The sequence below is a fragment of the Gavialis gangeticus genome, unplaced genomic scaffold, assembly GCF_001723915.1.
Source record: "Gavialis gangeticus isolate Ggan-Ray unplaced genomic scaffold, GavGan_comp1, whole genome shotgun sequence".
Classification (NCBI taxonomy): Eukaryota; Metazoa; Chordata; order Crocodylia; family Gavialidae; genus Gavialis; species Gavialis gangeticus.
The window spans coordinates 9,641,797-9,653,607 of NW_017729034.1; the positions used below are offsets into that span (position 1 = coordinate 9,641,797).

The window sequence follows — 11,811 nt, forward strand, 5'->3', positions numbered from 1 at the left end:
CCTTCGCCCAGCGGACCCCCAGCCCTGGTTTCCCTTACCTCCTGGCTTTCACTGGGGCGTCAGTGGAATCTGGGTCTGGGTCTTCGACTTCCGGGGGTGCAACAGGCATTAACTCGTGAGTCTCCTCTGAGGAGCTGGGCCAAACTGCTCTTAAACATACATACATGTACCTGCACATGACCACATTTGTCTACACCCACACCAGTTCCACATCACCAGAATAGGCATATAATGATTAATGAAAGGGACACAGAAATTATTGTTATCTATAGTCTGGTGACACCCTGAGCACCCAACTCACCAGGCCTATACACACACACACACACACACATACACACACGACAAAAGTCCTCTTCAAGGAGCTTCCAGTATAAATAGACAGTATGGACGACAGGTAGGAGGGGAAATAGATGCATATAAAGTCATACTGCAGGCAAGGAGCAGAAACAGGAATCAATTTCCAGTCCCTGAACTAGGCAGCTTCATTGATACAGGTTTCCCTCGCTTTATGTGGTAGATGTGCTGCTGAAAAACTGTGCCTAATTCAAATTTGCATAAAGGACACTGACTTTACAAGGTAACAAATAGGGACACATTCCAAGACCTTCACTGTATTGGCAGCAGGTAAGTCTTCTGTGGCCGGGGGGTGCTGGACTCTTCACGGTGGGGGGCTGGGCCAGACTGTGCTTGGGGCAGGCGGCGGTGGCACTGGGAAGGGGGCTATCAGGGGGGCTGCAGCCACCCCAAAATTCACTGTAGCCCCCCCCAACCTCCTTCCCAGAGCTGCTGGCACCCACCCGAAGTGCAGGGTTGGTAGGTACCATAGACGGTCATCTAGCCCAACCCCCTGCTCAAAGCAGGACCATCTGCAACTAGATCATCCCAGGCAAAGCTTTGTGTAGCCAGGTTTTGAAAACCCCCAAAGATGGAGCTTCTACCACCTCTCTGGGTAACCTGTTCCAGTGTTTTACTACCCTCCTAGTGAGAAAATTCTTCCTAATACCTAATTTAAATTTTTATTGCTACAACTTGAGACCTTTGCTCCTTGTTCTGTTATCTGCCACCAGTGAGAACAGTCTGGCTCCATCCTCTTTTGAACCCCTCTTCAAGTAGTTAAAGACTGTTATTAAGTCTCCACTCAGTCTCCTCTTCTCTAGACCAAATAAGCCCAGTTCCCTCAGTCTTTTCTCATATAAGTCATGTCCCCCAGCCTCCTCACCATTTTTGTTGCCCAGCCAGATGTGCCTCACCAGTGCTGAACAGGGGGGAATAATTTCTTCCCTTGATCTACTGGCAACACATCTACCAATGCAGCCAAGTATGCCATTAGCCTTCTTGGCAACTAGGGCACGCTGCTGGCTCATATTCATCTTATGTATAAGCTGTAAACCCTAGGTCCTTTTCTGCAGAGCTGCTGCCCAGCCAGGCAGCCCCCAGCCTGTACTGGTGCATGGGATTGTTCTGTTCTAAGTGCAAGACTTTGCATTTGTCCTCGTTGAACCTCATGAGATTTCTTTTGGCCCAATCCTCCAATTTGTCTAGGTCACTCTGAATCCTAGCCCTACCCTCCAGCGTATCAACTACTCCCCCCAGCTTAGTGTCACTTGAAGACTTGCACTCTATGCCATCTTCCAGGTCATTGATGAAGACAATGAACAAAACCAGCCCCAGAGCCAACCCCTGGGGGACACTACTTGACACCAGCTGCCAATTAGATATCGAGTCATTGATTACTACTCTCTAACCCCAATGCTCCAGCAAGTTTTCTATCTACCTTATAGTCCACTCATCCAATCCATACTTCCTTAAGCTTGTCTGCAAGAATGTTGTGGGAGACCGTATCAAAAGCCTTGCTAAAATCAAGGTACACCACATCCACTGTTCTCCCCACATGCACAGATCCAGTCACCTTATCACAGAAGACAATCAGGTTAGTTAGGCATGACTTGCCCCTGGTGACTGCATGCTGACTATTCCTAATCACCCTTTTCTCCTCCAAGTGCTTACAAATGGATTTCTTGAGGATCTGCTCTGTGATTTTTTACCAGGGACTGAGGTGAGGCTGACTGGTCTGTAGTTCCCTGGATCCTCCTTTTTCTCTTTCTTAAAGATGGGTATTATGTTTGCTCTTTCCCAATCATCCGGGACCTCTCCTGATCACCATGAGTTTTCAAGGATGATGGCCAATGGCTCTGCAATCACATCAGCCAACTACCTCAGCACCCTCAGGTGCATCCCATCTGGCCCCATCAACTTGTACACATCCAGGTCTTTTCTAAGTAGTGCCTCACCTGTTCTTGCACCACTGAAGGCTGCTCACCTCCTCTCCAAACTGTGCTGCCCAGTGCAGTAGCCTGGGAGCTGCCCTTGCCTGTGAAGACAGAGGCAAAAAAGGCATTGAGCACTTCAGCTTTTTTCTACATCCCCTATACAAGGTTGCCTCCTCCATTCAGTAAGGGACCCATACTTTCTCTGATCCTCGTCTTCCTCTTCTCTGATCCTCCTCTTCGCAAGGGTTCTACAACATACTTGTAGAAACCCTTCTTATTATGCGTCATGTCCCTTGCTAGCTGCAATTCCAGCTGCACTTTGACCTTCCTGACTTCACCCTGCATGCCCAAGCAACGCTCTCATATTCTTCCCCAGTTATTTCCTCAAATTTCCACTTCTTATAAGCTGCCTTTTTGTGATGTAGTTTCTGGGAGAGTTCCCTACTAAGCCAAGCTGGTTTTCTGCTATACTTGCTAGTTTTCCTGTGCATCGGGATGGTTTGCTCCTACACTCTCAGTAAGGCTTCCTTAAAGTACAACCAGCAGTCCTGGACTCCTCTCTCTCAGACTGGCTTCCCAAGGGATCCTGCCCATGAGTTCCCTGAGCAAGTCAAAGTCTGCTTTTCTGGGTCCTTACTCTGCTGCTCTCCATCTTTGCTTTCCTTGGGCTCATTCCCCACCAGTTCTTCCCTGTTTGTGAAAACCAGGTCAAGAAGAGCATTCTTCAAGAAGAGTATACATACCAGGTCAAGAAGAGTATACTTCCTTAGTCCTCCTTTTGAAGCTGAGCCCCTTGCATTTAATAATCATTGGATAAAATGAATGGAGGGCAGTGAAGGGTGGGGGAAGTTTCTGTCCCATTGGAAGCAAGGATCTAGGCTAGAACAAAAGCCCTGCTCCCTTCCAAAGGAGCTTCCATCTCACCAAACCACATACTATAGAGCTGGCCCTCATCCTCCTGAACCCGCTCTTGGCTGTCCAGGAAGCCAGTTTCAAATGGAGAAGCGGAGTAAGGGTTGGATAATGCCAGAGCAACGGCTTGGTGGTTAGAGTGCTGTATTAGGAAGTCAAAGACCTACAAGAACCTGGGTCTCCAACTTCCTGGACAAGTGCCCTCACCAATCAGCTACTGCGAATAGAAAATGGGAGGGAACTCTCTCTCTCTTCACCCCTCCAGATTAGTCAGTTTTTTTGCTGGGCAGCATTTTGCGACTTACACACACCCAGCGTAGGTGCACACACAGCCTCATAACCCGCCTGACCAGCACATAACCTACCAACATGCTCAGTTTGCATGTCCCTACTTACATGCCCACATTGCAGGGGAAAAAGAAACACTACCTATGCATAACCCTAACCATAACCCCACTTAGACAGCTGGAAAATTGCCACTAAGCACATTACCATTTGCTAGCTCAAGCTTTGGAAGTGCCACATGGGAGAGGAGAGGGGGAGAGGCAGCAAGCAGATCACTAGCTGAGACCTGTAACATGTCCAGCCACAGGAAACACATTCCCACAAGCTTTACTGCTCTCAGCCCAGCAGGTCCTGTTAGCTTCTTCCATTCCAAATGTAGCTGAACTAGTGCTGTCTTGCATGATGCACCAGTTATGCTTAAGATGCTTAAACATGCTTAATTTTAACCAAGTAATGCACAGTCCCAGAAATCAAATCCTATTGAATTTAAGTCTGTATTTGAAGCCCTTGTTGACTCAGGGCCTAGAGCAAGACTCAAGGTATGTCTAGACCACTTCCATGTGGTGCCAGGATACCATGCTGACATTCACCACACTTGCTCTGTGTGCATGACTACCCAAACCCACAGTAGTGTACCCCTCTGCTTTAGCATGATGCTAGGTGCCAAGAAGGCTCTGCCTCTCAGGGAAGTCTATTGGCTTGTGTCCAGCACTGCACTGAGTGGGTCAGCATCTCTGTAGCCTGCCTCGGGGAGGTGCTGCTCAGCACTGTACTAGGGCAGGACAGACTGCACTCCCAGGGAGAAGGGTTTTGTCTTGTGTGAAGGGGTGCTAGGACCCCATTTCCCTGGAGCCAAGAACAGTAAGGATTGGACATGAATTTTTCCAGCCGCTTCAGATACACTTGCAGGTATGAGTTCTGTTTGTTTTGAACAATAGTCATGGGCTCTTGCCTTTCCAGACATCCAAACACATACCAATCCAGCACCTCACACCACAACACAGGAGGTCTGTCAAAAAGGCATGCTTCTTGCTCCAGCTCCTGTGGCCCTACATCAACAGTAGACAACAGCAGTCAAAGCAGCACTTGCTGTCCATTCACCAGGGTAGCTTGGGTTCCCTAATTTGGAGCATGCCAGCACTGTAGTCCAAGGGGAACCTGCACCTTGGGTAGATGTAGCTAACCGAATCTGAAACTGGCTACTGTAGGTACTGATAATAACCACCTGGCTGCTGCAGTAGGCAGACCAGTGTAGCCAAACTATCCAAATACTTATATTGGGTCCATGAGGGATTTTGCTGGGGTGAACTCCAGGATGTGCTAGCTATGCTGTTTTGGGGATCTGAGCTGGCTAATTTAACACTTATGTGAGGCTTTGTATCCAAGCTGCAGTCATACTGCAATGGAAACATACCCTCTGTCAGCCAAACCACATTGAGACACACCCTCCCCCTCCTCCTCCACCTCCCCGTTGGGATACAGAGGCCAGTCTCCTTTATACTAGGAGGAAGTGGATGGAGTAGCTCCCCTGAGGATGGTAGTCATGCTGTTTTACAGCTGTGGGGGCCCTTAAGAGTTGTTCAACCCTAGACTTTCTGGTGATTACAGAAGGCCGAAGAACTGTTAAACCACTGCCCCCCTCATCCCCCCCCCCCCAATGGCATCAGCTGCAGCTAGAAAGGAGTCCAAAGAGGGCAGACCACTCATTTCTCGCAGCATAGCTTTCTGGGCAATGAGTCACTTGTTTCTACTAGAAGTGCCTGCATACTTGCCTAGAGAGGCTGCTTATTTTTGCAGGCATTGTAGGAATAATCCCAGCACACACATCTTACATGAGCATTTTTATGTCTGTTGGCAGTCATGCAAGGGAAAGTAGTTTGTGTGAAGGGGGATGAAGGGAGAGTGGCAGGAGTATAAGAGTCAGCCTGGTGGCTCTCTTAGGATGCAAGTTCTTTTACAGAGGTTTATTTGCTTAATGTGTGGCTTTATTCATGGTTTTGTTTTAAAAGGCTGGCGTGCTTGGAGTTTGCTTCCTCAGCTCATCCTCAAGGAAGCAGCTGACACGTTTGAAACTGGGCACTGCAGAAGATGGGCACAGTGCAGGGAAAAGAAGGGGCAGGGAGAAGACAGTACTGGAGGACCTGTGGGAATGCAAAAGTGAAGGGATGGGAGGGGCTGGAGGTGGTTTGCCTGCTTTTGCAAGAGTCTCTCTCTCTCTAGGAGGACTGTCAAGTTCTGCGCCATCAGAAACAGCTTTGTCTCAGGTGCTCACAAAATATTTGTGAGGAGCTTGGTCTTTGTTTTCAGACTAGTGTAGATTTGCACTATGGATCAGGTAGCTGAGAAGACACTGCTGGAAGGCAAAGACTCTGCTCTCCCCTCACCAGGTCTTCTCAGCCCCTCCAATCTTGAAATGCCACAAGATGACAGATGCAAGCAATATGTGTGGATTAGCACCTCCCTGTTCAGTCTTCCAAGAGGAAATTTGCAGCCAGTTTGTTCAATAATAGCCGTGTTGCCAAACTCCTTCCAGGCTGGTCATTTATATAAAGGACTATCTTTGTCCAAATAGAAATGCGAAACATTTAGATGCATTTAACCCTTACCTGGAAAACTCGTCTCTTCAGCACAAAGTTAGGTGTGGACAGTGCTCCCTGTTAAAATCCAGATAGCGCACCACTCAACCAAGCTACAATGGCCAAGGAAAGGATGAGAGTCCACTGAATGAGGAGCCAGCTGGGGGTTGAAAGCACTGGGACCTGTTCCCAGCTCTGCCATAGGTGTGTTCAGCAATGGGTGACCAGTCTCTAAGGACTCAAAGCTGAACACTAAGATGCCTAGCTCTCGGAAGCCTGACGCTCAAAGCAGAAACCATAGCCCAGGCTCCCTACGCTGTGCACCTCACCCCACCTCTTTCCTGAGTGTAGGTAAAACTCAGGACTGCAGGAAGGCGCCCCTCTCCACTTAGGTTTCACAACCCTCAGCCCTTCTCTGGAAGCAGGCACCCAAGCTGCCTCTTTCCAAAAATATCCAAGCAGGAGTCAGTTTTTTCTTTCAAAGTACAGTACTGGAAGTGGGGAACCTGGGGTTTTAGGCTCATCCCGACCCAAGGGGATTTAAGCCTACGCAGCTCCCCCTTACCTTTCCCTGGGCACTACCCATCTAGTTCACGGGGGGGGAGGCACAACCTATGGCCTGAAGAACCAGTAGATCTGGCCTATGGGGAAGGGGCTTCAGCAGCAGGCACTTTCCCATTCTCCTGCAGGGACAAGCAGCAGAAGCCAGCTCCTAGTCCCCACCTTCCTAATTCTGACCTAGGGTGGGTCATTCCAAGCTGCAGCCAGAAAAGGTTGCCACCCCTGACTTAGCCTGTAGAATGAGGCAGAGGTGTGCTGGAGGAGTGACATGGTCATGACCTACAGCTAGAGCAAGAGATCCACCTTGCTTGAATTCATCAAAGATTCACAGAACCAAAAATGGTGAACAAAAGCATAACACTGTTGGGATACTCAACAGGGAGAGGGCAGCTCTTGGAGAAGGGACTGCAACCTAGGACCATTTCTGTATTTCACATTTAACCACCACTGAATACAATGCATCAGCAGGGACTGGAAGCTAGCACTACCACCTCCGAGTTGACTGCCGTAACCACCAAGCTAGGGAACCACACTGTTGCTTGTGCAAGCCCTTGCATATTTTCCATCTCTGAGTATCATAGCTGACTCCAAAAAAAGCAGAACTGCTTCAATAGGAGGGGCAAAGAGTGTCCCGCCTTGTGATACCCTATATCATGGTGGTTGGGGCCCCCTCCTGGGATGGAGGTTTGAACCCTACACCTCCACCTCAGCACACTAAGCTCTCTGATATAAGGGGAAGGCACCTCTTCCTCAACTTGCATTTTGTATGGAGCCTGACTGCAGCCAGGTACAAGTTTGGGTTAACTGAGTAAGTAAGAAAGTATTTAAGAACAATTTTTATATATTACACACACACACACACACACACACACACACACACACACACTTATATTTTAAACATTTTTTTTCATGTAATTTACAAACAAACCACATACCTTTACAAAAAGTAAAAGACGTTACCAGATTCTGTTCAAGGGGCTGGTCTGTGTTTAGAGGACGTTACAAGTGGATGCCATAAGTAAGTCTAAGTAATGGGTGTAGCCCTTTTGTACTCAATATTGCTATCTCCTCCCTCTCCCTGAGACAGGGCACAGCAAGGAAACAGAATAAGTGCATCCATAGAAATGGTCTTAACCATTTTCTGTCTTCTAGCCGCAGACACTGGTTGGATTTTACTCTTGCTATCAGAGCTCAGTGGCTTTACATACACAGAGTGCAGCCCTCCCGCAATGCTGGTTTACACCAGGGGTGTCCAACCTTTTTGAATGTGGGGCCAGATCACGAACTTTTTATCACCCAGTGGGCCGGCAAGCCATATTCAAAGACCTCACAGGAAGAAGTATCACATCAGGAAGTGATGTCACGTGACCTTTGACACCAATGAAGTTGCAGAAAGTGACAATGAAATGGGTCTGGAAACGTGGTTTAAAATCCAAAATAAGAACAATATAAAAGCAATAATGAAATAATACCAAACACTTGACTAAAATAAATACTCAGGTTATGGCAGCAAGCTATTTTGGCATTCCTTCCTTGTCAGCCTGGCAGCTTCGCAGGGAAAGGGGCCAGGCCTTGGGTGCTGCTTGGGGCCCCGGCCACATTTTGCCCAAACCCATCGTCCCAGACACTCACTGCTTGGAAAAAAAACAAGCTGGAATCAGGGGCTCAGCAGGCCATACCCAACCTCCTTCTAGCTGCCTTGGCCTGAGTTCCTCAGAGTTTTGCATCCTATTATTATTTTTTAAAGGTGGTGATGGCTGAGACCTCTCTCCCATACCACACAAGGTGTCTGAGACAGAAGGGTGCCTGTTCTGCTGCCCTGGTGGCTGTGGACACTGCCTTGGAGGGGGAGGCAAAAGGTCAGGGATGCCCCTGCCTTCCCTGCATTGTTCTCTAGCCTCCTCCAGCTGAGCCCTCTCTAGTGCAACCTTGTATTAATTTTTATTTTTTACTCTTTGGGCCCCTGTGCCCCCTTGGCCATGCCCATACAGACCGGGAGAGAAATGGCCTCCACCTGTGGTGTTTGGTGGCTCTGGGCTGGGGGTGCAGCTCCAAGGCAGCCTGTCCTGAGCGAGCGACCTCGGGCCAGAGAAAATGGCTTGGTAGACTGCATGGCAGCCTGCAGGCCGTATGTTGGACAAGCCTGGTTTACATCATTTTCCTGTGCTTCTGAGCCTGCTTTACACTTTGGCCCCTCCTCATCAGAACTGTACCTAGACCCCGGTGGCCCCGGGCAAACTTTTAGTATCGAGTCCCCCTTCGCTAGAGATAATGATAATAATAATAAAAAAATTACTATGTTCGGGCCCCCAGTCTGTCTAGGCCCCAAGCAGCCACCCAGTACACCCATACCTGTGTCCAGCCCTGCTTATCATTCAACCTTAGGTCATATAGGATCCACTGAACTTGCTTGGAAGGTCAATTTGCCCATAACAGGTTCCTTCTGATTTTTTAACTACAGGGCTGATCACCAAGAGATTCCCTGACACACACTTTTTTTGTAGCAAAAGCTTGGAAGACTGTGTACAATACACAACTGAAGAGTGTTCCTTGATAAGAAATTCACAGGCCCACAGCAAGGTAAGAGTCTCATGGCTTCTCATGTCCACTAGTTATCTTTCACATTCATCATGGTTCTTCATAAAATTCAGGCTGGCTTCAGCCTGAATTTTCTATTTTCATTGTCTCACAGACTCAGTTTTGGAATGGACCCTATGAATCGTCTACATCCAAGCCTCTCTGCACGTTCAAGATACGAATACAGAACCTTGGGCTTTAAACATACTCAAATACTGCAAGACTTGTAATAAAAATGGAGTTTTTACAACACTTGCATAAGTACAGCTTCCATTCCAGTTCAAGAGCAGGTTGGGTCCTTAGCTCAGAAAGTCACTTCTAAAGAACCAAAGATCATTCTTTCCCATCTTCCACTGAGTTCCACCAAGGGAAAGAATTTAGAAGAAACTTATTTACTGCTGCAGGCTGAACCTGTCTTTTCTCTGAATCTGTTTCTCTTTTTCATCTAAACTGTACAAAAATAGGCAGTATATCACAGGGATTAGTTTTTCATACACATCAAGAGTAGGGTGTTGTTAATCGCTAAGAACTGGCATGAATAAATGAAGCGCTGTGACTGCTTGTAAAAATTAAGGACTGAAGGGATGAATGGGAAGGCATTTGGTGTGTGATTCAATAGATGTCCATCTTCAAACATTCCCAGTACGTCCATCTTCAAAACAATCTCCATATGGAAAAGGAAATATTTCCCAGGAAGATAACACATCTTTTACTACACCACCACATAGCACAGCCTTCCAGGACACATGACATTCTTTATGTTTCCTTTGCTTAGCTCTTCTTCTGTCACAACACAGTAGTTTGGCTTGCTGGACTGTAACCCTGGCTCCTTTCACAGTTTAAATGCCTGAAATAAAAACATATGGATTCATGAGGTCTGTTATTCTAGTCAGTGACTCTTTAGTGGTGCTATTAGTGTCATGTAGAGAGAGAAAAACCTATAAGGCTATTCTAACTTATTCCCCTCTTCTCTTACCAGAATAAACTACATGGCTTAAGTTTGTGGAGTGATGTCCGAGTCATGCAGCCTGGTTTTTATGAGGTTTTCCTGGTATAAGTGTACCCACAGTTGAGGTTGTCTTGCTTGAACTGGACACATTAAAAATTATACATGTAACCAAAATAGCTAAATCAGTACAAAAAGGAGGTGTAGACAAGAGCTGGGCAAATAATGAATTGTTTATCCTAATGGCTGGACAATAAAATAAAATAACTAAAATAAAAGTTGAGATGAAGCAATACAGAATATTTAATAATGCTTTGATGACACCAAAAAAAGATAAAACCAAACAGAAAAATGTTTCAGGTCAACCCCATACATTTCATTCTACCTTAAAAGTAATCTGTTATTCCATTTTCAGCTCCTTTCACCCCTTTTAAAAACTTTTTCTTTTTAAAAAATTCAGGCCAATCTTTACATGAAAAAAGCTGTTGCACAACCCATCCAGTCAAGAAGCTTTGCTTTGAAAATCTTAAGGTGTTCAGCAATTTCCAATGTGAATTATTATAATGTTTAGAAAATGTTAAAATGTTTTGACATATTCAAAATGGTTCATCCTATTTTTTTCAGCTGAAATCCTTTGCTAAATTTAATCCAAGTATACAGGTACTCCAAAATGCCAATTTTCAGCCAATTCACTACTGGTCAAAACCTTTTTACTTAGCTCTAGGGTAGACCAGGCCTTACAAGGAAAAAACTCAAAACACAGGAAGCCACCCTCGCTCTCTGCCTTGGGTTCAGTTCTCAGTTACCCAATATACCATCCTGGAAGTGTAAAGTGGCTTCAGCCTGAATGACAATCAGGCCCCTTGGGGAACAAACTGCCCAAGTGCAAAGCAGGTGCAGCGGTCTCTCAAATCAGACCAGGTGCAATTTGTGAGAACTGGGTACATTAACAGGATTGTAACTGTATAGTGTTTGGGGCTGTTACTGTAAACTAACAACAGAGGAAAAAGAAAGGATGCTTATAACCAAAAAAGCAGAGGTTATCAGCAGCAAATACATCACAGGTCCCAAAACCAGCGTGGTTGATTGCCCTGATTATGTAGATTTAAAGTTCATAGAGGGTCAATGTCTGCTGAGGTTTGTGAGGCCCCTGGCAGACATTCATTTAAACACACCTTGGGATCTGATCCCAACAACTGAGCCTCCAGCCATGCCACAGGTGCATGGCAGGAGGTGCAATTTGGGATTGAGGATCAGATCCCAATCACACCCTAGTTGGTAGTACAGGGGGAGCCTGAGATTATGATCCTGGACTCCCCCTTCACTGGCAAATTGAAAGCCACATGCCCACAGGTTTGGGACTGGGGCCAACAATAAGCTGACTATCAGGCAGGCAGGGACTGCACTGGGGCTGGTTCAAGACCCTGGTGTGGTTAGTGGCCCAAGGCAATGGTCAGCTCAGCCATATATTCAGTTTAGAGAGCCATATAAACCAGCCACATAACTGTTCTACGTTATATGTGGAACAATGTTATAGCTAGTTTGCCATTTTACGGCACCTTAAATTGGTCACAGAGCTGGAGCTGATGATGTGAGTGATCGCCCAGGGCCCCGTGGTCAGGAAGGCACCCCCCCCCCCGGCCCCTTACCCTTACACACACACCCACACACACACACCCACACC

General features: G+C 46.9%; 2 long non-coding RNA genes across 3 annotated transcripts in view; one reads left to right on the plus strand and one right to left on the minus strand.

Moving 5' to 3' along the window:
- Nucleotides 1-9,651, plus strand: part of LOC109304579 — a 44,524-nt gene extending 34,873 nt beyond the window's left edge. The window contains exon 2 of the long non-coding RNA XR_002099426.1: nucleotides 9,297-9,651. This is a non-coding gene — a long non-coding RNA (uncharacterized LOC109304579). The remainder of the gene's footprint in view (nucleotides 1-9,296) is intronic.
- Nucleotides 2,666-11,811, minus strand: part of LOC109304578 — a 20,028-nt gene continuing 10,882 nt past the window's right edge. Inside the window, exons 3-4 of one of the 2 annotated variants that reach the window (XR_002099425.1) lie at nucleotides 9,886-10,028; nucleotides 2,666-2,676 (exon numbers count right to left, since the gene is read on the minus strand). This is a non-coding gene — a long non-coding RNA (uncharacterized LOC109304578). Of the gene's footprint in view, nucleotides 2,677-8,893; nucleotides 10,029-11,811 lie in introns of those variants that run through there. The other variant, XR_002099424.1, reaches the window with a different exon arrangement.